The 22,285-nt window shown below is 42.6% G+C and overlaps 1 protein-coding gene across 2 annotated transcripts in view; it reads right to left on the bottom strand.

The window, feature by feature from the left end:
- The window catches only part of LOC139464398 (polypeptide N-acetylgalactosaminyltransferase 1-like), a 47,640-nt gene extending 25,704 nt beyond the window's left edge, over window positions 1–21,936 (bottom strand). Inside the window, exons 1-2 of one of the 2 annotated variants that reach the window (XM_071245926.1) lie at window positions 21,822–21,936; window positions 21,630–21,678 (exon numbers count right to left, since the gene is read on the bottom strand). The gene's annotated coding sequence lies outside the window, so the exon portion shown is untranslated. The remainder of the gene's footprint in view (window positions 1–21,629; window positions 21,679–21,821) is intronic. The other variant, XM_071245925.1, reaches the window with a different exon arrangement.
- Between the last annotated feature and the right edge of the window lie 349 nt (window positions 21,937–22,285).

Genomic DNA, 22,285 nt, shown 5'->3' with positions numbered 1-22,285 from the left:
TTGGTCATAGACATTCATCGTGTTATCCTTCCCATAAGATGCTTTGTAAATGTAACACACTGCAGCATATACATATTTCCTTTGGAGAATTGTGAAATATTCATTGTGGCAAATTTATATAGATAGGTTACATAAAACAGGCACTTCATTTCTAAAGTTAAAGTTAATGTATACCTGTATGATATTCGCCACGTTATATTTTTATTAATGTATAACTCATGTGTGGACAACTACTTGTCTTACATTTGGATTTTAACGTTTAATTGGCGGAACATTGACAGCTAAAGATTGCATCAGGTGCGCGTTTCAAAATAGGGGCCGACCATTTGAGATTCATGGGTGGAGGTGGGTCATGGTCTGTTGGGGTTGGAAGTGCGTTGCTGGGGGGTGGAGGGGTTGTGGAGCTGTTGTATTGATAAGCCCAACATTCTGTTCTTTTAATCGAAATTTTCCATACTATAACCGAATATAATTGGTAATATACTGTTACTTTTTTGTGTTACCGATTTCAACGTTTCTTATAAATTGGAAAATAAGCTAAAAGTATCTGATTTCAACTGGCCAAAGGGCACTTTCAGGATTTTTATAGTTCATTCTTCTATATTATAACAAAATCTGAAATATGTCTTCAGGACAATTTGGATGACAATCATTCAATGTCCCAGAAAAGGAACCGATGTGGTTATTAAAATCGATAGCTGTGTGGGAACTTTGTAGATACACATAAACAAAAAGATACTAGAATATATTGTCCTGAGCCAAAGCAGATGCTCACCACGGACATGACGGATACTGAGTTTTGCAATGACTAGGAATTGTTGTTGTCTTTGTACATGTGGGCATCGCCCTCGTGTTTTGACGTCATGTAACGGGAAATTTGTTTTCGACACAAAACAAGTACGTTTTCGTATCGAATGTGTCACGTTATACATTTAATTTTCCATGATGGGGGTTAAAATTTCAATAATATACAAGTCCGTTAAATTGCAAAGTCAGAGGTTGGTCCAGTACCGCGCGACCGCAATTCTCGCACAGCGTTGATTTTTCAAAGCAGTGCGTCTGAACATTAACTCGGCAACCAAGATTCCAGCGATAATGTAGTCAATCACAAGCTTTTTGTCAGAGATCTCGTGAGACCCGAGTTGTATGCAACTCGCCGCCGTGTGAATGCCGAGTTTTATACAACTTCAGTTTGTGCAACTTATTGCATACAACAAGTTGTATACCACTAGTTGTACCGTATGAATGCCCCTTTAGTCGCCTCTTACGACAAGCATGGTCGGCACAATGACATGCATCAACCAAGTCACCGAGGCTGACCATATGATCCATGAGGTCGACACTCAGTACCAGCATATGTTGTTGGGGACCTATTCAAACCCGGAATCCCAAAGTATGTATTTATGTTTTGTGTTTAATGAGCCTAAAAGAGTCAAGGATATCACACATACAAGGATACATGTCCCAGATAGAGAATAACTCTGTAAGCTCGGTCATACCAATCACATTGACACTTCTTCTCGACACAGTGGCTTCGAATCATCTAAGGCTCCACAATTCGTTGTGCAGAGTTGTGTCCCTTGGGCACGTCAGAATCCTATGATCGAATACCAGTTCGCCCCGATTATGTTTCTAGGTTTGTCAGCACCTTACCCGTGCTTGTGGGTTTCACCGAAGCGGTAAACGTCTGAGACCTGCATCACTTTGGGCTTTCCTCCCACATTAAGCTGACACGCCGTGATATAACTGCAATACTGTTAAAAACGGCGTTAGACCTAAATTCACTCATTCTCGATAAATAGAGTGAGTGAGTGAGTTGGGTTTAACGCCGCGTGACGACCCGTGAAGATCCGGGTTAGGACAACATATGCTTGCCATAAAAAGCATCTATGCTTCTCGTAAGAGGCGACTAACGGCATCGGGTGGTCAGACTCGCTGATTTGGTTGATGCATGTCATCGTATCCCAATTGCTTGGATCGATGCTCATAAATATCCATCACTGGATTTTCTGGTCCTGAATTGATAATCTACAGACTGCCGCCATATAGCTGGAATATTGCTGTGCGGTGTTAAACAACAAACGAAAATGTACCTTCAATGACTTGTAGCCGTGAGTAAAGTGCACATTGCCTGCGGGACAGACTCTTCATCAAGTTACATAACGCATTTATCAACATCATCGATTTGAAAGTTTCTTTAGATCAATGAGCGGAAATGTCACAAGAACAGTAGGGTAAATGTCAAGGGAACAGTAGGTTAAATGTCACAAGTACAGTAGGCTGATTGATCATCGACTGATTGAGGGTACTGTTAACTGTCATTTCCTTTACATCACAACTTAATAACACTTACCGTTATAAATAGCAAATGCATGGAACGTTACGGATGTCGGTCAAATGAGCGATCAGTTGTAAGAGTGGTAAAGGCTAAAATATGAAACAAAATTTATTCATATTAACTTTCTTTCCTTTTCTCAAACTACCTTATCAGTGCAAGTGAACCCGTGAAGATCCGGGGTAGAACAGGTCTTCAGCACCCATGCTTGCCGTAAAAGGCGACTAACGGGATCGGGTGGTCAGGCTCGCTGACTTGGTTGATGCATGTCATCGTATCCCAATTGTGTGGATCGATGCTCGTGATTCAATCACTGGATTGTCTGGTCCAGACACGATTATTTACAGACAGCCGTTTTGACAGAATATTGCAGAGTGTAGCGTTAAACAACAAACAAACAAACAGTGCAAGTGCGTCTCTTTGGGGGTTATCGTATTTCAGTCGATGTACACTAAAAAGCTATTGTTAAACGAGAGATCGTCATTGGATCACGTGATGCACATATAACCGTTATTTTTCGTAGGATTGCGTGCTGCACGTGCATTTCATGCCAAATGAGATCTCTGATTGTGCAAAAAAAAGTGACACACAGAGCTGGTTGTGTGTGTCTCTCGTGTCCATGCTCAGCTTCAGTGGGCGTGGGCGTGGGCGTGGGCGTGGGCGTGGGCGTGGGCGTGGGAGAATTTAAACTAGTATTTGGATTATCTTAAAATTTCAAAACTAGTTTCCAAAAGGTGCATATGGTCATAAATTCATGTCGACAGTTATTGCAATATATTTATATTCAACATTCGTGTAGCGTAGTGGTTAAAGCGTTCGCTCATCACGCCTGAAGCCTATTTCTGGTGTCCCCCGCCGTGACATATTGCTTAATGAGGTGTAAAATCATACTCACTCACTCACTACATGATGGGAAAGCAACAGTGCTTATAAAATTGAGACCACTGGCATAATATTCACCTAAGAATTTCGAATGCCTCACAAGGAAAGCGGTTGTTTTTTGGTATTCTTTATTTTTTAATGAAACGAAAACTTCCTTTATTGTTTCCAGAATTATAATCAGGCGGGCGAATGGATGTATATAAAACAACTTTTTATTACTTTCGGGCGTGACGATATTTTAGGACAGTCGCGACGTGATATACGGGAAACATAAAAAGTTGGATCGGTGTTCCCAAAACTATTAAGCGGAAAACATATACTTGTTAGCGTATGTTTATATGCGTATGTCCTGCGTATACATACTGCGTATACTTTGTCTCAAAACACATTACCTACAAGCAATGTCTATGCCTACGATAAAGAATACGTCAATATTCTACGTAAAATATACGCATCCGACTCCTTTTAAGAATTTCCCATCTCGTATACGTACGCGTATGAGTCAAATGAGCGAATTCAATCGTATATGCATTCGTAAGTTTACACGCATGCGCAATATGTGTTTTACCCAGCATTATTCAAATCGAATTTTTCGGATACGATAACGTATATATTGCAAATTGGTGTGTGTCACTCTCACGTGGGACGGGCTGTAGCCGTATTCGGCTAATATCACAGGGTGGTAACATCGATGCCATAAAATATTCAAATACTGTAGCCTATGGCAGTGTGCATCTCAGCGTTGGCGTGTTATCTGGATATATGAATTAAGATCATGGGACGATTGCCCACCCCCTGGTCATATAGGCTGCTAATTTACATAAGTGTGAGGGCGATACAGATTATTTTGAAACTTAGTGACTTGGGGGTTGGGGACTACGTGCGTGGGGTGGGTGTCTATGTTAGGAAGAGGGGGTGGGTGTACGCACGTTAAGAGTAACACACATTGACGTTTATATGGAGCAGAGGTCTGGGGTCATGCTGAATACAGAACTATTGAACTGGTCCATCTATATGCTTGTAAACGATTCCCTGACGTAAAAAACTGTACATTGAGTGTTATGGTATATGGTTACTAGGTATATGGTGAATGTGGACGTGTACTACTTTACATATTTCAACATATTAGAATTCTCAAATATTGGTTCAAGATTCTTAAAATGCCTATTGATAGATTACCTAGAAAATGTTATAATATGATGTTATTGTGTGAAAAACATGAAATCCGCAATTGGGTATATGATGTAAAGTCGTTATTTAATGAATGCGGCTGTGGGTATGTTTGGCAGAATCAATGTGTACCCAACAATCCAAATTCGTTTTTACTTACAAAAATAGTCATCGCATGTTTTAAGTTCAGAAGAATGCAATTATTACAAGTTTTTTAAGACAACTATTTCCCCAGAATACTATTTGTTTGATATCAATTTTAAAAGGTTCAGAATAAGTTTAGCACAATTTAGATGCAGCTCTCACAGACTTAGAGAGAGACAGCCAGAGAACTGACAATATGTGAGCAATGTGGTATTACTGTGATTGAAGATGAGTTTCATTTTCTGTTTGTTTGTCCAAAATACAACCTAAGAAGAATATATATTGATCTGCCTTGTTATGTACATCCCACTCAACACAAAATTATATCGATCATGTCAACAACTGATAAAGATACTCTAAAAAATGTATCAATGTTCATTTATAATGTATGTTAATTAGAATATGACCCCTTAAACGGATCTGTAACCACTCCCGAAAACAGAATTGTTCTATGGGCCTTAGGCCTTTCAGTATGGAATAATAGTTATCCGTATCCTTATCCTTACAGATTTAGGCATTGAACGTACAGCTAGAATGTGTGTCCTTGTACCTCGATTGGGTTCACGGTGCTCATGCTCTCAATCACTAGTTTCCGTGACCAAGAGGTAACTAGTTACAGGACGCCATATTATAGAGGGGACAGTGCACTATGATGATGGCTCAAAATTACATTATTGTAAGCACAATTTTATCATTTCTTGGTCACATATCGCTCGAATAATCATATTTTCGTCAAGTGAGTGTGAGTGAGTGAGTTGGGTTTAACGCCGCTTTTAACAGTATTCCAGTAACATCGCGGCGTGTCAGCTTAATGTGGGAGGAAAGCCCGAAGTGATTCAGGTCTCAGACGTTTACCACTTCGGTGAAATCCACGAGCACGGGTATGGTGCTGACAAACCTAGAAACATAATCCGGGCGAACCGGGATTCGAACCCACAATAATAGGTTTCTGGCGTGCCCAAGGGACGCAACTCTGCACAGCGAATCGCGGCGCCTAAGATGACTGGGCCACCCGTGCCCCTATTTTCGTCAAGCATTGTCATCATGAATAATGACAAGTAAGAATCCAATACAGTCCTGTCCTGCTGATTGATTACAATGTCGTACAACGTATCTTCGGTGTGTGATTAATAATAGGAAATAGGGGAAAAAAATGATTATCTGAAATATATATCTTCGAGGTAGTAAGAATTTGTGACATAAATTGTTGTAAATGATGTATATATATTTGTCACAAGTTCTTACTTCCTCGACGATATATATTTCACATGATTAATGCTTGTCAAAGTGAAACAATCAGATCGAAATATAAAAAAGGACGAAAATACTGATTATTCGAGCAATATTTGAAAGGAGATATTTTTTTGGGCACTGCTTCAAACCATGCATTTCCAGCGAACTATTTCTTTTTTTCGAACCTGAGGATTAATTTAATCTCATTTATTTATTTAGAACGAATTATTTTTATCGATTATTATGAATTAGATTATGCTGCGACTGGGGTCTAAATTATCATTGCTTGTCCAGTGTTCAATTCTTTATTCATGTACATGTGTAGGCCAGCGGCTCATGGTACAATATTCGGTCCATCATTAACATTTATAGGCTTAGTGTTTGGAGTCTAACATTCATAGCATGGTATATAAAAGTTGCAACATTTCTAATTACAGTTTCATTGTTTACCGCCATAAGCATATTGAATTTAGCAAGAGTAGGATGTACAAAATACTTCTGTGGTAAATACTGAAGACGAAGTTCATCATAAGCGTTACAAATTAATAAAAAATGATATTCATTCTCGACATATCTTTGGTTGCAACCATTGCACAATCTCTGCTCTCGTGGAGTATTAACGTATCTACCAGTCTCAATATGGAGAGTGTGGGAGCTACAGCGAAACTGGGCTAGTGCAACATGAAATTTGTTGATAGTGATAGCAGACAAATACAACTCTAGACTAAATGAATTTTTGAAAAGTGTATAATGGAACATTTTAGAACTATTTGCTAAAGACCAATGCCAGTCCTGTTCGTAAGCAAATTTTAACCGATCTTCACATTCGGAAATAAATGATTCGGGGCAAATAACATATTGGTTCTCCTATATATATCCAAATCCAAGGCTGTATAAAAGAGTTTTGACTTTTGTAGCCCAAATAGTTTTACCATGTGCGGCTAACTGAAATAACATATCATAACTTTTCTTAGGATATCGTGAATTTGGTAGGGACATAAGTTTACCCCAATATTTTATACAGCGTTTATACGCAGAAATGTACAGTGGGTATCCTCCACACTCTCCTCGCACAACATGATTGGGAGTAGACGTTTTAACACCTAGCAGACGTTTACAAGCAAGTACATGGATACTTTCTATTTCTTTGCAGTTTTCAAAACTCCACATTTCAGCCCCATATAACATAATTGGAGCAATTTTAGTATCGAATATTTTAAAAAATAGTTTCAGTGGAATAGGTTTAAGTGATGAAAGGGATTTTAGAACCGAGAACAATACCCGTTTAGCCTGTAATGCAGCATTGTAAGTATGTTTTGACCATGATAAATTCTTTGAAAATACAACTCCCAAATATGTGTACGATGATACACATTCCAACTGACAACCACTGAAATACCATTTCTCAGATCTAGAAAGTACACCACCATTCTTAAAAACTACTATTTTCGACTTATCAAGATTTACCTTTAGGAAATAACTCTGGCAATAGTGTTCGAGTACATCGATGCGTTTTTGGAGGCCATATACAGTATCTGATATAAGAATTACATCATCAGCAAAGAGTGTTGTATTATGTCCTCATTCTATGGCGATACATACCCTGGACCCATCGCCAACAATAATTGATCGGGTAGTCAGGCTCGCTGACGTGGTTTATTGTAACAGTACCCCAAAGGTGTAGATCGATTCTCATGATGTCAATCCCTTGACTATGTGGTCCAGACTCGATTATTTAAAGGCAGCCGTCATATAGCTTGAATATTACTGAGCGGCGTCAAACAAACAAACAAACAAACAAAAAACACATTTTGCCCCGGAATTCCCATAGAGTAAGTTGACCTGTAGCGGTGCTCATCAGGTTTCAGTGGTTTACTGACAACTTCGTTCTCTTTGGATTCATCTGACATCCGGGGGCACGGGTGGCCCAGTCGTTCAAGGCGCCGCGATTCGCTGTGCAGAGTTGCGTCCCTTGGGCTCGCCAGAAACCTATGATTGTGGGTTAGAATCCCGGTTCGCCCCGATTATGTTTCTAGGGTTGTCAGAAGCATACCCGTGCTCGTGGGTTTCAGCGAAGTGGTAAACGTCTAAGACCTGCATCCCTTCGGGCTTTCCTCCCACATTAAGCTGTGATATAAATGGAACACTATTAAAAGCGGCGTTAAACCAAACTCACTCACTCACTCATCTGACATCAAAGGAGCCTGAAAGTTTGTGTGGCATTAAGTTACAACTGTGCACACACCCATCCACCCACCTACCGCCGCCCGCCCACCAACCTACCACCGACAAACACGCATACATACCCACAGGTTCATTTCAGAGGGAAGACATGAGGTGACGTGAAATTGGGTTTGACGTCACATTAATAAATTCAAAAACTTATATGTAATATTACAGCTACGTGCATGCACATATAAAAGTGTTTGTGATCTGATTAAAACTTGTTACCGCTGCCAAATGCCTCGAAGTTAGACCCCCTTAGCGATTACTACACGAATCTGCCCACACAGAGACAAAGTCAGGTTGAGAAAACAGCATAGTCTGGAATACGATTCCCGATATTTTGTCCAAAACGTGTCAATGTGTCTGCCACGGTGATAGAGCCAATCAGCTGATGTGATCTTGTTTCAACAGCTGCATCAAAGACTGCACGAAAAGGTCTTCCTGAAAACGAGAACCTATTCCTTCTAATTAGATCATACAAAATGAAACCTCCATAATTGGCTCAATGCTACAGTCGTAACGCGAATTCCCCCCCCCCCCCCCCCCACGCCCCCCCCCCCCGACATATTTCACGTGTAGCATGGTGCTAATATGGTAAGTGTATGGATAATTCAGCGTCAGCGGCAGGATTACACAGCTGCTGTCTTCCCGACACGTGGTGGTGGTGGTTTGTTACGGAAGCTGCAGTTGGGTCATTGTACCCTTTCTGTGTACTTTAGTGTGTGTTTGTTGTCTAACGCCACACACGCTAATATTCCAGCCATATGACAGCGGTCTGTAAATAATCGAGTCTGGACCAGACAATCCAGTGATTGATGTTGTGAGCATTGATCCATTGGGATACGTGACATGCATCAACCAAATCGGCGAGTCTGACCACCCGATCCCGTTAGTCGCCTCTTACATGTTTCTTCGCCTCCTAAGACACACAAGTGTTGCTGAACACCTATTCTAACCCGGACCGTCACGGGTATACGACAGATAAAGTGCTGGGGACCAATTCTATCCAGGGATGCCCGTGAGTGGTACTTTGTAAGAGTGTAAGAAAACACATAGGTACGACACGGGTATAAATCGGGTTAACTGTGACCAAACGGCCTGACAAATTTAAGTTTGGGTCGGTCACTGATCAATTAACACTTGTAGGATTATAAGAAGTCCGGCGATAAATATCATGGACCTCTTAGCTGCCATTGTATTTCGGAAATGGCATCACCATATTCATCTCTCGTATCACCTATTCAGCACAGCATCTTTCTAGCTAATCACTGATATATGTTTGTGCGACTATTTCTAGCATTCATAATAGAATTAGGATATAATATAATGGATAATCGAGGATGGTTTAGTCCACTCTCTCATATACGTATCTGCTTTACATCTGATATCATAATTCTGACTTGATTTACACACTCCTATATACAAGGATGTGTTGTCTTTCACGTTCCACCACTGCGTTTTAAAATCTTGCATTCTGATTGGTCCGCCAGCGGTCTCAAATCTACGATAGACACTCATTTCGCGGATGATCGCATCACAGCTAACGAATTTTTTTATTTGAAAGTACTTATTTCACAAACTCACGCTGACGGTTTCGAATGAAATTTACAGGTATCAAATCGATGTTTGAAACTTCTAGATAGTCAGCTTATCTCCTTCCCGGATCCTCCAAATTAATCAAGTTTGTACACCAAACCAGTAGAGATATTACAGATTTATGCATTAAATGTACAACTGAGGCTGGTGGTGCTCATGCTCTCAACCACTAGTTTGCCTGGCCCGGAAGTGACTATTTACAGGCCGCAATGTCACGCGGTGACATTGCAGCATGATGGTTCAAAATTACATTAATGTAATCAAAATGTATCATTTTTTGGTCAAACATCGCTCGAATAATCATATTTTCGTCCTTTTTATATTTCGATCAAATTGTTTCACAAGTATTGTCGTCGTGTCTTATTGTCATCGTGTATAATGACAAGTGAAAACTATAATACAGTCCTGTCTTGCTGAATGATTACAATGTCGTACAATGTATCCTCGGTGTGTGATTAATAATAGGAAATAGGGAAAAATATCATCATGTGAAATATGTCTCCGAGGAAGTAGGAACTTGTCATAAATAATGTTTATATTTAGTTTGTGAAAACGGGATACCTTTTCAGGAACTGCTTCAAAACATGCATTTCTACCCGTATGTCCAGCGAACTATTTCTTTTTTTTGGATAGATTTTAAAGCATGTGGATTAATTTAATCTCATTCACTGCAAGAACAGAATATTTTTATCGATTAATATGGCGTCGATTATGCAGCGACTAGGGCCTAAATTATCATTGCTTGCTTTGAAATATGTCTCCATTCTATAACGATAAATACCTTGGACCCATCGCCAACAATAAAGAACATGTATTAAACCCTTTAATGTTTCATTAAACCGGACAGTTGTATATCCGCATGATTTCAGTGGTAGCGGCACCGTCCGGGTTAACGGAGTTTCATTACAGTCACTCTGGGTAACTTCGAAATTCAGTTACATATTGATTCCAAGATGCGAAGCAGTTCCGTATTGCCTAATGACAACCTACGGATGTCAGTCAATAATAATTCTGACTATCAGTAATTAATTATTCAAAATTCATACCATATGATACTCCGAATCACTGAAGCATTAAACGGAAGCCAGTCATTTCATGAAAAACATTGATGTTTCCTTCACGTTGCTAAAACACAGGGTACGCTTCAGTGTGTACTCGAAACAGTTTATCTTGGAGATATTTTTACTTAAGAAATTGAGATACGTTTAATCAAGAAGCGGTACTGTGTTGCGGTGTAAAGAGAGGGCTTTCTATTCTGGGCTAATTAAGTCACGTGTTACTTCAGGTCTTCCAGTCTATTACTATGACTTGATGACTATCTTTAAAGACCAATTCTGTCATATTACTATAGTTATTCTGTCATGGCACAATCTTATAGAAAAGACCGATATTCAAAAGACTAACATATTGTAATGACAATATATGATTCAATACGGATGTATTTGTTTGTTCTTTAACGCCGTTCTCATGAATGTACCAGCTATATCACGGCGGCAGTGTTCGCAATAGACAACAGCCCGTAGGCCCGAGACCGACAGATTTATTCTCGGGCTGATAGTATTAAATTTCAGCAGGACCTTACGGCCTGCAGTTTATTAAAGTAATTATTAATTAAGCATTATTTAAATAATGTGATAAACATAACTTTCATATTTATAAACAGTAGGATTGTACCTTTCAAATGACATGTAGTCGTAAAGATATTTTACAAGCTGATAATTTCCGTGATAAATGTAGGCTTCACCCATCAGCACAGAGTCTCTGGGAACTCGGTGTGACAGCAGTAAAAGTTTCTGGTTGACGGGTTGTGCTTTGTTATTTATATTTCAGGAGTATGACTCCAAGCTTCTGATAAAATGTTTGGGCCTACAGTTTTTCCACTGGGCCTACACTTTTTCCACTGGGCCTACATTTTTTCTACTGGGCCTACATTTTGTTTAATGTGCTGGTCCATAAAGCTCTAAGTTTACTCTGCTGAGTTTCAGACACTGCACGGTGGCCTAAACATAATCGAGTCTGGGGCAGACAATCAAGTGATTGATACAACGAGCAACGATTATCGTGTTAAGATGACACGCTATCAACGCAGCCACTGAGCCTGACCACCGATCCACCATCGAGTCACCGCGACCTGCATATGTGGTTGCTGGGATCTATTCTAATTCGGAATTCCCGAGGGCGTTTGGCTATAACATGAAATAACATAACACACTATCAGATTCAACACTGCGTGGCATGAATAATGCAGTTTCCATAAACACAATCTGTTACTGATTATCTATGCATAGGACAATGCTTGAGCATACGTTCATCTAGCCTTGCAGGTGGCCATACAATACATCACCGCGTCGTCTCTTGTTGTTGTTGTTGCAATAAGTGTTTAAGAGGTCGCCTTCTGCCTAGGCAATTTCGGCTGACCTGTCCCTCTTTGGGACTCCTGTGTGTGAGAAGGGTTCACATATCTATTGTGAGTTCGGTGTTCACATAGTTTCTGTTTTTGCATTGATATGATTTCTATTTTCTTTCTCTTACAGACCCGTGAGAATATATTTAATAAAACATTCACCTCATTCCTTTGTGATCCCCTTCTCAGCTCTAGCAGCCTATACTCATCCCCTTCTCAGCTCTAGCAGCCTACTCATCCCCTTCTCAGCTCTAGCAGTCTATACTTATCCCCTTCTCAGCTCTAGCAGCCTATACTCATCCCCTTCTCAGCTCTAGCAGCCTACTCATCCCCTTCTCAGCTCTAGCAGCCTACTCATCCCCTTCTCAGCTCTAGCAGTCTATACTCATCCCCTTCTCAGCTCTAGCAGTCTACTCATCCCCGTCTCAGCTCTAGCAGCCTACTCATCCCCTTCTCAGCTCTAGCAGCCTACTCATCCCCTTCTCAGCTCTAGCAGCCTACTCATCCCCTTCTCAGCTCTAGCAGTCTATACTCATCCCCTTCTCAGCTCTAGCAGCCTATACTCATCCCCTTCTCAGCTCTAGCAGCCTACTCATCCCCTTCTCAGCTCTAGCAGTCTATACTTATCCCCTTCTCAGCTCTAGCAGCCTATACTCATCCCCTTCTCAGCTCTAGCAGCCTACTCATCCCCTTCTCAGCTCTAGCAGCCTACTCATCCCCTTCTCAGCTCTAGCAGTCTATACTCATCCCCTTCTCAGCTCTAGCAGTCTACTCATCCCCTTCTCAGCTCTAGCAGCCTACTCATCCCCTTCTCAGCTCTAGCAGCCTACTCATCCCCTTCTCAGCTCTAGCAGCCTACTCATCCCCTTCTCAGCTCTAGCAGTCTATACTCATCCCCTTCTCAGCTCTAGCAGCCTACTCATCCCCTTCTCAGCTCTAGCAGTCTATACTCATCCCCTTCTCAGCTCTAGCAGCCTATACTCATCCCCTTCTCAGCTCTAGCAGTCTATATTCATCCCCTTCTCAGCTCTAGCAGTCTATACTCATCCCCTTCTCAGCTCTAGCAGCCTACTCATCCCCTTCTCAGCTCTAGCAGCCTACTCATCCCCTTCTCAGCTCTAGCAGCCTACTCATCCCCTTCTCAGCTCTAGCAGTCTATACTCATCCCCTTCTCAGCTCTAGCAGTCTATACTCATCCCCTTCTCAGCTCTAGCAGTCTATACTCATCCCCTTCTCAGCTCTAGCAGCCTATACTCATCCCCTTCTCAGCTCTAGCAGTCTATATTCATCCCCTTCTCAGCTCTAGCAGCCTACTCATCCCCTTCTCAGCTCTAGCAGTCTATACTCATCCCCTTCTCAGCTCTAGCAGTCTATACTCATCCCCTTCTCAGCTCTAGCAGTCTATACTCATCCCCTTCTCAGCTCTAGCAGCCTATACTCATCCCCTTCTCAGCTCTAGCAGTCTATACTCATCCCCTTCTCAGCTCTAGCAGCCTACTCATCCCCTTCTCAGCTCTAGCAGTCTATACTCATCCCCTTCTCAGCTCTAGCAGTCTACTCATCCCCTTCTCAGCTCTAGCAGCCTATACTCATCCCCTTCTCAGCTCTAGCAGTCTACTCATCCCCTTCTCAGCTCTAGCAGTCTACTCATCCCCTTCTCAGCTCTAGCAGTCTACTCATCCCCTTCTCAGCTCTAGCAGTCTATACTCATCCCCTTCTCAGCTCTAGCAGTCTACTCATCCCCTTCTCAGCTCTAGCAGTCTATACTCATCCCCTTCTCAGCTCTAGCAGTCTACTCATCCCCTTCTCAGCTCTAGCAGTCTATACTCATCCCCTTCTCAGCTCTAGCAGTCTATACTCATCCCATTCTCAGCTCTAGCAGCCTATACTCATCCCCTTCTCAGCTCTAGCAGCCTATACTCATCCCCTTCTCAGCTCTAGCAGTCTATACTCATCCCCTTCTCAGCTCTAGCAGTCTACTCATCCCCTTCTCAGCTCTAGCAGTCTATACTCATCCCCTTCTCAGCTCTAGCAGTCTATACTCATCCCATTCTCAGCTCTAGCAGCCTATACTCATCCCCTTCTCAGCTCTAGCAGCCTATACTCATCCCCTTCTCAGCTCTAGCAGCCTATACTCATCCCCTTCTCAGCTCTAGCAGTCTATACTCATCCCCTTCTCAGCTCTAGCAGTCTACTCATCCCCTTCTCAGCTCTAGCAGTCTATACTCATCCCCTTCTCAGTTCTAGCAGCCTATACTCATCCCCTTCTCAGCTCTAGCAGCCTATACTCATCCCCTTCTCAGTTCTAGCAGTCTATACTCATCCCCTTCTCAGCTCTAGCAGCCTATACTCATCCCCTTCTCAGCTCTAGCAGCCTATACTCATCCCCTTCTCAGCTCTAGCAGTCTATACTCATCCCCTTCTCAGCTCTAGCAGTCTATACTTATCCCCTTCTCAGCTCTAGCAGTCTATACTCATCCCCTTCTCAGCTCTAGCAGCCTATACTCATCCCCTTCTCAGCTCTAGCAGTCTATACTAATCCTCTTCTCAGCTCTAGCAGCCTATACTCATCCCCTTCTCAGCTCTAGCAGTCTATACTTATCCCCTTCTCAGCTCTAGCAGCCTAAACTCATCCCCTTCTCAGCTCTAGCAGTCTATACTTATCCCCTTCTCAGCTCTAGCAGCCTATACTCATCCCCTTCTCAGCTCTAGCAGCCTATACTCATCCCCTTCTCAGCTCTAGCAGCCTATACTCATCCCCTTCTCAGCTCTAGCAGTCTACTCATCCCCTTCTCAGCTCTAGCAGTCTATACTCATCCCCTTCTCAGCTCTAGCAGTCTATACTCATCCCCTTCTCAGCTCTAGCAGTCTACTCATCCCCTTCTCAGCTCTAGCAGTCTACTCATCCCCTTCTCAGCTCTAGCAGTCTATACTCATCCCCTTCTCAGCTCTAGCAGTCTATACTCATCCCCTTCTCAGCTCTAGCAGTCTACTCATCCCCTTCTCAGCTCTAGCAGTCTACTCATCCCCTTCTCAGCTCTAGCAGTCTATACTCATCCCCTTCTCAGCTCTAGCAGTCTCCTCATCCCCTTCTCAGCTCTAGCAGCCTATACTCATCCCCTTCTCAGCTCTAGCAGTCTACTCATCCCCTTCTCAGCTCTAGCAGTCTATACTCATCCCCTTCTCAGCTCTAGCAGCCTATACTCATCCCCTTCTCAGCTCTAGCAGTCTACTCATCCCCTTCTCAGCTCTAGCAGTCTACTCATCCCCTTCTCAGCTCTAGCAGCCTATACTCATCCCCTTCTCAGCTCTAGCTGTCTACTCATCCCCTTCTCAGCTCTAGCAGTCTACTCATCCCCTTCTCAGCTCTAGCAGCCTATACTCATCCCCTTCTCAGCTCTAGCAGCCTATACTCATCCCCTTCTCAGCTCTAGCAGTCTATACTTATCCCCTTCTCAGCTCTAGCAGCCTATACTCATCCCCTTCTCAGCTCTAGCAGCCTGTACTCATCCCCGTCTCAGCTCTAGCAGTCTATACTTATCCCCTTCTCAGCTCTAGCAGCCTATACTCATCCCCTTCTCAGCTCTAGCAGTCTATACTTATCCCCTTCTCAGCTCTAGCAGCCTATACTCATCCCCTTCTCAGCTCTAGCAGCCTGTACTCATCCCCGTCTCAGCTCTAGCAGCCTGTACTCATCCCCGTCTCAGCTCTAGCAGCCTATACTCATCCCCTTCTCAGCTCTAGCAGCCTATACTCACCCCCGTCTCAGCTCTAGCAGCCTATACTCATCCCCTTCTCAGCTCTAGCAGCCTATACTCACCCCCTTCTCAGCTCTAACAGTCTATACTCATCCCCTTCTCAGCTCTAGCAGCCTATACTCATCCCTTTCTCAGCTCTAGCAGCCTATACACATCCCCTTCTCAGCTCTAGCAGCCTATACTCATCCCCTTCTCAACTCTAGCAGCCTATACTCACCCCCTTCTCAGCTCTAACAGTCTATACTCATCCCCTGTTCAGCTCTAGTAGTCTATACTCATCCCTTGCTCAGCTCTAGCAGCCTATACTCACCCCCTTCTCAGCTCTAGCAGTCTATGGTCATCCCCTTCTCAGCTCTAACAGTCTATACTCATCCCCTTCTCAGCTCTAACAGTCTATACTCATCCCCTTCTCAGCTCTAGCTGTCTACTCATCCCCTTCTCAGCTCTAGCTGTCTACTCATCCCCTTCTCAGCTCTAGCAGTCTATACTCATCCCCTTCTCAGCTCTAGCTGTCTACTCATCCCCTTCTCAGCTCTAGCTGTCTACTCATCCCCTTCTCAGCTCTAGCAGTCTATACTCATCCCCTTCTCAGCTCTAGCAGCCAATACTCACCCCCTTCTCAGTTCTAGCAGCCTATACTCATCCCCTTCTCAGTTACATGAAACTACACAGCTCCTTTTTGGAATTTATATTTTCATCATGTAACTTTAATTCTAGGAACATATGTTATTCAAGTTGTCCATGACAAAGCCTGCTATTGAATAAACACGTATTCGATATGGTCGACACAAATATTTCATGTAATATACATACTGATGTGTAGGACATAAGTCCAAATTACAAATCAAGATATTTCTTGACACCGACCTCTGTCACGAATATACACAGTCAGCCGTGGTTGGGCGTCTGTGTTTGGTGTGATTTAAGCAGAATGAATTTGAAGGATTATCTGAATAGCGATATGTGCTTAGTTGCGGATCTCAGAGTTCCCTTTATCAGTCTGTAGAGTGAGTGAGTGAGTGAGTGAGTGAGTATTGCTTTACGTCGTTTTAAGCATTTCCCCACGGTGGGTGACACAAGAAATAAGCTTCACAAATTGTACCCATGTGAGGAAGCAAACCCGGGCCCTCAGCGTGACGAGCAAACAACCCACCCCCCCGCCCCCCCCCACCCCCCACCCCCCCCCCCCCCCCCACCCCCCGAGGATTAAAACAACACAGGCTGAAACGCCCTAATTCGAACTGACTCATCTCGAGATATAAATCACAATCTACGTAATACCACCACAGCAATATATCATGAAACTTTCACGCCAGCCTACAGTAGCCGTCACTCATTTCTCAAGATAACAAAAGGGATGGAGTTCACAGTGGGTATTGTCTCCCCTGTACGCCAGAGAATACGCAACACTGTAATATGTAATATACAGTATGTGTGTGACAAGGATATTGTCCTTGACGCTACTCACATATCTACAAATCTGAAATCATATTCTCGCATGTCAATACCCCATTGTAACACGCCATATACCAAACAAGAGAGAGGGTAGCTTGACATCACCTTGGCAACCACCACTGTCACTCACGTGATATAAAGAAAGAAGATAAGATCGAGATTGAAGGAAATCACGTGAAAAAGCTGGCATTGCGACTAGGATCCCGTTCCACAAAGCTATCCTGGCGTTGGTTGGTTGGTTGGTTGGTTGGTTGATTTGTTGTTTAACGCCGCACTCAGCAATATTCCAGCTTTATGACGGCGGTCTGTAAATAATATCGAGTCTGGATCACACAATCCAGTGATTAATATCATGAGCATCGATCCGCGCAATTGAGATCGATGACATGCATCAACCAAGTCAGCGAGCCTGACCACCCGATCCCGTTAGTCGCCTTGTACGACAAGCATAGTCACCTTTTACGGCAAGCATGGGTTGCTGAAGACCTATTCTACCCCGGAAGCGATCGTGGCGTACGACAGTCGTAAGTCTATGATAACGTGTCAGAGCTCCAGATAAGCTTTTGGTGTTGTGGGTATTTTACCCATGCATTTTAAAATCATTGGGTATCAGTAATTCTATCTGCGTATTCAAATTTCTGTTACCCACAAGTTTTTACACAAGTGGGTATTTAAGTTAACACTATTCATCTAGTCCCTGCAAACTGGTGTCGTGTGGGTTCGAGAGCTTTATAGGACTGAAAAATACCACGATACTTCCACAAGAAAGTGTGATGGCAAATGATCATGCTGTAACTGTCATCGTGGAGTTTGGCAAGGTTGACGGAATGCCCGTTTATAATTTCAAAATAAGTTGCTGATTTGCAAATCGAATACGCAGGGTTACTTCACAATATTTTGATGATACGCACAAATTTTATTTTTGTAGCGTATCTGTAATGTTCGTTGTGTATTTGATACGCTTGGATTATATTTTACTGCGTATTTCTGCATTTCTGATGCGTATTTCACGCAGATACGCAGCTTATCTGGAGCTCTGCGTGTAGTAGTTACGATCGTCTTAGCGCTACCGTTGCTTTGTGGACCGGCGCCCAGGACGACAAGACTACAACAACAGAAAACCGAGCCATGTCACGACTGCCTAAATTAACCCCCAGAATAAACGAATCAGTTCCCGCATGGGTACGTTGAACGCGCCCATTGTAACCATCTGACACACATTTCATTGGGTCTTTAAAACATGAAATTCTGTGTTATCATACCCGACTGAGTACATCGTTGCTCAGTCTATCAACCACTGGGTTGTCTAACGTTATATCACTGTTGAGTAGAGCTGAGTAAAACATTCGCTCGCCTACTCTTATCCATTGTCGTTATGGGTGAGTGTAGTTTAACGCCGCTTTTAGCAATATTCCAGACACGGGAGGATAACGGCTGATCCTTAAGCTTTGTACACGGCTGTTTTAAGTCATCTATGACGTCGTTGAAGGTATCACTTAATCGAAGTTGCTGAAAGGCCACAGTATATACCAGTACTACATGACTTAGTGGCGGCTGATATCTAGACTCTTATCCAAGCATGAGTTTCATACTGATTTTACGAAACGAGTGTCAGAATTCTTGTATTTCCTGAACGAGAGCGTGGGTCATACATGCCACACATGCGATTGTAATAATCTCTTTTTTTAACCACTATAGAAATTCTTAATCCCCTTGAGCTCCCCTTTAGAAACATGCACCGATCATGACCGTCGTGTCAGAAAACCACAATTGTAGAATGACGTCAAAAACCTTCAGCTGAGACCATACGTCACAATCAGATTTGAATGACATCACCAATGCCATCCTGATGACGGAAACAATACACTGGTGCGCGTGAAGTGATATTTGCACAATGTTATTTTCTAATCTTATGGGTAATTAGCATGCTTATACTACTAGTATTACTATCTGCGTTGCATCATCCACACAGGACCGCCTCCGTGGTCTTGTGGTAGAGTGTCCGCCCGGAGAGCGGAAAGTCCGGGGTTCGATCCCCGGCCGCGTCATACAAAAAGACGTTAAAAGATGGTACTTGTTGTTACCCTGTCTGGCGCTCGGCATTAAGGGGCTAAAACAAGGACTGGTCGGCTCGGAGTCATGTGTCTGAGTGGGATATTCATGTTAAACTGCGGCATGGTATCTCAGTGAGCTAGCACTATAAATCGGCATCAGTCCGGACTAGTACAAGCAGCCACACAAACACACACACGTACAGGCACGTCACTATATAAGTGCAATAATCTTGGACGCGACGTTAAATCAAATTTCACCTCACCTCATCCACACAGACAAATTGCTACAAACAGTTATTCGTGAACAGTGATGTTATTAATTTACATGATGGTGTTTAAAACTAAATATTGGTCTATATACTTAGGGCAGATAATATAGTTTTGGGGCAAAAAAAAAAGGAAATGATACTCTCCCTCGATGCATCTTGCTTATACACATATCCTGTATTGTTTGTTAATTCATGCACACTAAACGTTTTGGATTAAAAGTTTAAGATAATCCCTCTAAGCTGGACTAATATGATACGGAATGTATACAACTTTAAGGAAGCGTTTAGCAGCCTTCGAAATTCCGAGACTACTAAAGTGTGTTGGGGATACGTAAAACAACATTGATGTTAGTCCTCATTGAATAGCAATATTTGACGGCCATATTTCTAAATTCTGAATTGCTTTCTTTGGGAGCAGAATAAAACTGATAGAAATTGTAAACATAGAAATCAAGTTAGTATCTTCCAGCTTGACTAGCTGCAAACTCCGAGGAAAAGTGAAATACGATTTGCGCTAGTCCTCTGGACTAGTGTTTAAAAAACCTAGCAATGTCTTAGGGTGGTTCAGCTTGTTTGTTTGTTGTTTAAGGCCGCACTCAGCAATATTCCAGCTCTGTGGCGGCGGTCTGTAAATAATCGAGTCTGGACCAGACAATCCAGTGATTGATATCATTAGCATCACTCTTCGCAATTGGAATACGATGACATGCATCAACCAAGTCATCGAACCTGACCACCCGATCTCGTTAGTCGCCTCTTAGGACAAGCATGGGTTGCTGAAGACCTTTTCTACCCCGGATCTTCACGGGTCGCTTGTACTGATACCAGATTTATACAGGAAATAAGACATGGAATCGTAAATGACACTGTCCACATCTAATTACATAACTTTAAATGTGTGTAGTATTTTTATATGAATATATTTGTATTTGATACCGACTGCTCATTTAAAAGTGTTAATAGTCATGCACAGTTTGGAGATTGTATTAGATTATGATACGATATCTCAGTTGCATTTACCTTGGTTTCTTTTTCCTCAAAACATTATATTATAGCATTTTAGGTGACGTATTGCCACGGAAAGCCTTTTGATTGAAATACATTGTATGCCTTTTTCCCTATCAAACATCTCCACCTCAATAAGAAATAACGCTACTTCTGACAAGAATATGATCTTTGCTGTCAACCAACCCTATCAATTAGGGTGGGACGAGTCCAAATTTACTACTATCCGGGTACCCACCTCCCCATTACCCGACCCTACCCGGGTACCCGCTGTAGATATCTAGAGATAGGTACAAACTGTCCGATTTGGAACAGTATGACCGTAGCCCTGGCAAAATGTACTTAGATATACGGGTAAAATAATCCGGTCATGCACACAATGAAGTTTACTGCATGAAGTTTTATCTATATTCAAACATATAAAAGTCAGAAGGAATGGGTGCATTGTCAGAAAGAAATGGGAGCATTAGTGACTTATAGTATACCACAGAGTTTTGGATAATTTTTGTCCTTAAACAATATATCACTTGACTGACCACGGGTTCGGGTAGTCCTGTGGGTACCCGGGTCCTACTCAAGACCCACCCGACCCGAGTACCCGCGTTACCCGCCCCTGCCCTACTATCAATGTTGTTGTTTTTTAATGTAGCAACTAGGGAGCTACATCCAATTTTACCATGAAACACTCATTTATACTGACTGTGCATTTATAACGTATGCATATTTAACGAGTTGATTTACCATGCTCATCTCGTCTGAAATCCTCGTCGTGTTGTTTTCAACCCGGAAGCCTATTTATAGACATAACATTCCTGGCCGTCAGACGGCCGGTGTCATGTCAACGTTTCGAGAGAGAAAAGACACAGATTTACAACATTTTGAGTGCATGCTGTAGATACAGTTCGTGCATTTCGGCCAGGCATTATATTATGACACGACATGCAACAATATAGCCGGGCGGACAAGTGTTAGAGCACTGCTTTGTGAACTGGTTAATATTTCATAAGGATCAAAATGGCTTTAACACCGGTTTGGCAGTCGGCGTTCTTGCAACACCCGAACTGAATCTACAGGAGTTTTACACCCTCAATAACATACCTGTCAGCAAATATGAAGACTGTTGACAGTATGACCTCCTTCACAGGCTCTTTATCAACACAAGGGGGCTCAAGTTAGACTCGGTGTCAACCGTGCACGTGTGTGTTCAAACGCTCACGATCGGGAAACTTGGATTTACCAATAACACGTTCACGCGCACCTTGTCGGTGTATTCACAATATTCTAACCTACCTGTATCGTCAGCTGAGGTACCGCGTCAGTCGTAAACTCCCAATATGTGCATAACACTCATTATCTGCCATGTTTTCTAGGTTAAACGACAACCTGTTCGTTCCCAGGGGCGGTGGGCGATAAAGACAGCTATAGTGGAGTCTACGCGCCCGGACGAGAGTGATGCTGTAGGTCTCAGAACACAGCGCTCGAGCGATGGCGGATCATATAGCGATGGTTTCCGCCTTGAGCTTCAAGAAAATCTTCAAGTCTAGGCGTGATCGCAGAAGCATTTTTGTGAGATCGATTGTAAGTGAGTTTGACAGCGCGCTACTTATGTGTTACATTGTGAGGAAGTTGTGGTCCATTAAAGATATGACAGGTGTACATGTGGCGGGTCTAGATCTGCGTCTTTTGTTTGTAAACATTTGTACGGTAAACAAGTCTGTATGGAACGCGCATGTCGTTAAACTGGTCGTCCCAAG

The sequence above is a fragment of the Haliotis cracherodii genome, unplaced genomic scaffold (genome assembly GCF_022045235.1).
Source record: "Haliotis cracherodii isolate W230 unplaced genomic scaffold, xgHalCrac1.p SCAF_17, whole genome shotgun sequence".
Classification (NCBI taxonomy): Eukaryota; Metazoa; Mollusca; class Gastropoda; order Lepetellida; family Haliotidae; genus Haliotis; species Haliotis cracherodii.
The sequence above is the reverse complement of the archived record's forward strand: the minus strand, read 5'-3'. Positions and strand labels throughout refer to the sequence as shown.